The sequence below is a fragment of the Haematobia irritans genome, chromosome 5 (genome assembly GCF_050003625.1).
Source record: "Haematobia irritans isolate KBUSLIRL chromosome 5, ASM5000362v1, whole genome shotgun sequence".
NCBI classification, from domain to species: Eukaryota; Metazoa; Arthropoda; class Insecta; order Diptera; family Muscidae; genus Haematobia; species Haematobia irritans.
In genome coordinates this window covers 57,742,447-57,747,388 of record NC_134401.1, presented here as the reverse complement: position 1 = coordinate 57,747,388, position 4,942 = coordinate 57,742,447, and the positions used below count along the sequence as shown (strand labels likewise).

The 4,942-nt window shown below is 35.1% G+C and overlaps 1 long non-coding RNA gene across 1 annotated transcript; it reads right to left on the bottom strand.

Moving 5' to 3' along the window:
* Window positions 1-1,527: 1,527 nt before the first annotated feature.
* On the bottom strand, window positions 1,528-3,086 carry LOC142240583 (uncharacterized). The gene is made up of 2 exons (XR_012723322.1): window positions 2,998-3,086; window positions 1,528-2,908 (listed from the first exon to the last, which is right to left on the bottom strand). It is a non-coding gene; the product is annotated as an uncharacterized LOC142240583 (long non-coding RNA).
* Between the last annotated feature and the right edge of the window lie 1,856 nt (window positions 3,087-4,942).

Sequence of the window (4,942 nt, the reverse complement as noted above, 5' to 3'; positions counted from 1 at the left end):
CCAAAAAGTATTGAAAATGTTATTTTTCGATCCAGAAGTGGTTTGAAATTGGCGCAGAAGCGATGTATTTAACATGGGCTTGTCATAGGATGGATGTCCACCATTTCAACGGCCGATGCGCTGAACTTGCATAACATATAGTTTGCTAATATTTCAGCCTGTTTTGTAATGCTATTAACGGTGCGTATTTGTAAAATAATGATTCTTTTTTATACCCTCCACCATAGGATGGGGGTATATTAACATTGTCATTCCGTTTGTAACACATCGAAATATTGCTCTAAGACCCCATAAAGTATATATATTCTTGGTCGTGGTGAAATTCTGGGTCGACCTGAGCATGTCCATCCGTCCGTCTGTTGAAATCACGCTAACTTCCGAACGAAACAATCTATCGACTTGAAACTTGGCACCAGTAGTTGTTATTGATGTAGGTCGGATGGTATTACGTATAGCCCCCATATAAACGGACCCCCAAATTTGGCTTACGATTGCTCTAAGAGAAGCAAATTTCATCCGATCAGGCTGAAATTTGGTACACGGTGTCAGTATATGGTCTCTAACAACCATGCAAAAATTGGTCCATATCGGTCCACTTTTACGTATAGCCCCCATATAAACGGACGCCAAATTTGGCTTGCGATTGCTCTAAGAGAAGCAAATTTCATCCTATCCGGCTGAAATTTGGTACATGGTGTTAGTATATGGTCTCTAACAACCATGCAAAAATTGGTCCACATCGGTCCATAATTATATATAGCCCCCATATAAACGGACCCCCAAATTTGGCTTGCGATTGCTCTAAGAGAAGCAAATTTCATCCGATCCGTCTGAAATTTGGTACATGGTGTTAATATATTGTCTCTAACAGCCATACAAATATTGGTCCACATCGGTCCATAATTATATATAGCCCCCATATAAACCGAACCCCAGATTTGGCTTGCGGAGCGTCAAAGAGAAGCAAATTTCATCCGATACGGATGAAATTTGGTGCATGGTATTAATATATAGTCTCTAACAACCATGCAAAAATTGGTCCAAATCGGTCCATAATTATATATAGCCCCCATATAAACCGATCCCCAGATTTGAACTCCGGAGCCTCTTAGAGGAGCAAAATTCATCCGATCCGGTTGAAATTTGGTACGTGGTGTTTATATATGGCCTCAAACTCCCATGCAAAAATTGGTCGATATCGGTCCATAATTATATATAGGCCCCATATAAACCGATCCCCAGATTTGGTTTGCGGATCCTCTAAGAGAAGCCAATTTCATCCGATCAGGTTGAAATTTGCAACGTGGTATTAATATATGGCTGCTAATAACCATGCCAAAATTGGTCCATATCGGTCTATAGTTATATATAGCCGATCCCCAATCACACAAAAATTGGTCCATATCGGTTCATAATCATGCTTGCCACTCGAGCAAAAATAATCTAGAAAAATTTTATTTCTATAGAAAATTTTGTCAAAATTTTATTTCTATAGAAAATTTTGTCAAATTTTATTTCTATAGAAAATTTTGGCAAAATTTTATTTCTGTAGAAAATGTTGTCAAAATTTTAATTCTATAGAGAATGTTTTCAAAATTTTAAATCTTTTGAAAATTTTGTAAAAATTGTATTTCTATAGAAAATTTTGTCAAACTTAATTATATACGTATTTAATCGGCCATTTTAAGTTTAATATATACCACGTATGGACTACGTGGTATAAATTACGGTATTAGGAAGTTTTAAGATACCTTGTCATCGGCAAAAGTTACCGCAACCCAATTAATTCGATTGTGGATGACAGTCTTCAGTAGAAGTTTCTACGCAATCCATGGTGGAGGGTACATAAGCTTCGGCCTGGCCGAACTTACGGCCGTATATACTTGTTTTTAACTATTAGTGTTATTATGTACAAATGTTATGTACAAATAAACATGGACGAAAAGACTGTTTTCATATATTTCGGTGTAAAAATTATAGATTTGGAACTCAAATATTTAACATATTACTTTTAAGTGCAAGCATATAATGGTCATATAGACTACCCAGCAAAAAGTTTCGAAGTTGTTCCAATGGCACAGCTTTAAATTCACTTCTTAAAATGCCCGACCAAAGATGTCCTACACAGCAAGTTATTTTAATTCACTTTTTTCATATTTTTAAGGGTTAATTTTAACTTTGTTTAACACCACTTCAGGATCTAAAACTAACATTTTTACTATTTGTTTGGATACTCTTTTGTTGCTGGGTAGCATAACATATTTGCGACATATAATAAATACATTTATTAGATCAAAATATTATGTTTCACTCATTAAAAATATTTCGTAGTTTGAAGAACAAATTGGAGTTCAAAACTGCAAAAATGTCTTTAGTGTTATAGGAATTTAAAGATGGGTGCATATTTCGTAAAATTAACAATGTTAATAAATTCTGAACTATTTTGTGGGATACATGAATTTAGCTAATCTTTATGCATCATTTCTGTATGATTTTTTACTCTGTTTTAGTTAATTTAACTAACGTGCGCAAAAAATTATTAAAGTCATCGAATCTATCTTAAAAGCTACTAATTTCACGAACAAAAAATGAATTAAATCGGTTTTGCTGAAATATTGTAACCACTTTTTTGAGTGTGAAGAAAGAGATAAATTGGCTGGATTTTGACGAAATTTAATGCTGATTCCAAAGATTTTGTCTTTAAACTAAAGATTTTTGGTAAAAATAATTGCGTGTGCCGTGACTCGAACCTGGATTTTCTGCTCCACACGCATTAACAGTCGCCTTATCACATTGCACCACCGTCGGAGTTTCCATAACAACGTCTTAAGATTATTTTAAGACTTTTCATGCGTAAAGAAGAACATCATAGCCAAGATTGCATTGGGAACGGCGTTGATAAAAAATGCTAAAATATAAACGAGATGGTGGTAATCATGTGTGGCATATATCTAGCGTTAGTTTTGGGGACGCGTCCTCAAAATTCACGATGCGTACCCTGCTGTCCTCATAACTAACGGTGCGTAGGAAATCGCCGAAATAAATGGAATATGTGGTCCATATAGTGCAATGTTGGGTTAGATGAGCTTAAAAAGATGTGGAGAATATTTCAGACTCGTAAAAAGACCCAAATTTAACGCAAGGCATACATATATATATATATATATATATATATATATATATATATATATATATATATATATATATATATATATACCTATACTCTAATTCGTATATATCGACCTATAAATCATAAATGAAGATTTGCGAAATTTTATGCAATTTAAATATTTCCAATATTATTTTACAACATTGTGGTCCGTCCCGGTCATTAACCAATTTAAATTTTGAGTCTAGACATTTGTTGAAAGTTTAAAAAAAATTGTCCAAATCGCTTCATATTTAAATATTTGTATATGGGAAATAAACCTTTATATACCTCCTAACAAATTTGAAGGCGTTAAGATTTTGGTATACATAGTGGTGAAGGGTATAATATAGTCGATCCCGCCCGACTTTAGACTTTCCTTACTTGTTTTTACTAACATTGTGTTTCATCCCAAGGTATTATCCGATTTTAATTTTAATTGTAGAGAAATACATTTGTATTCCAATTTGGACCTTTGTGAAATTACCAATAAATTTTATGGATTTGAAATGGTACAAAAAATATGGTTACACGGTGATGCAAGGATAATATAGTCGACACCGCCCGACTTTACTTACTTGTTAGCACTACTACTATTTTAACCAGAGCTAATGGCGATATACTTCAATATACTTTCCTTTTCCTAACAATTCAAAGCTGTATTCGAAATCAGAGTCAACTAACAAAAACAAAATTTGTTGGATATTTGTGTTAAAAAAATGAAAATTCCAACAAATATTTTTATTGGTTCAATTTGTTAAATGTTTTTTGATGGATTATTCAGTTAATTTGACAAATTTCTTAGTTAGCTCAAATTGTTCATTATTATACCCTCATTCCGTTTGTAACACATCGAAATATTGCTCTAAGACCCCATAAAGTATTTATATTCTGGGTCGTGGTGAAATTCTGAGTCGATCTGTGCATGTCCCTCCGTTCGTCTGTTGAAATCACGCTAACTTCCGAACGAAACAAGCTATCGACTTGAATCTTGGCACAAGTAGTTGCTATTGATGTAGGTCGGATGGCATTGCAAATGGGCCATATCGGTCCACTTTTACGTATAGCCCCCAATTAAACGGACCCCCAAGTTTGGCTTGCCGATCCCCTAAGAGAAGCAACTTTCATCCGATCCGGTTAAAATTTGGTACATGGTAACAGCATATGATCTCTAACAACCATGCAAAAATTGGTCCACATCGGTCAATAATTATATATAGCCCCCATATAAACCGATCCCCCGATTTGGCTTGCGGAGCCTTTAATAGAAGCAAATTTTATCCAATCCGGCTGTAATTTGGTACATGGTGTTAGTATATCGTCTCTAACAACCGAGAAAAAATTGGTCCACATCGGTCCATAATTATATATAGCCCCCATATAAACCGATCCACAGATTTGGCTTGCGGAGCCTCTTAGAGAAACAAATTTCGTCCGATCCGGTTGAAATGTGGTACATGGCGTCAGCATATGATCTCTAACAACCGTGCAAAAATTGGTCCACATCGGTCAATAACTATATATAGCCCCCATATAAACCGATCCCCCGATTTGGCTTGCGAGGCCTCTAAGAGAAGCACATTTCATTCCATCCGGCTGAAATTTGGTACATGGTGTTAGTATATGGTCTCTAACAACCATGCAAAAATTGGTCCACATCGGTCCATAATTATATATAGCCCCCATATAAACAGATCACCAGATTTGACCTCCGGAGCCTCTTGGAAGACCAAAATTCATCTGATTCTGTTGAAATTTGGTACGTGGTGTTAATATATGACCTCAAACACCAAT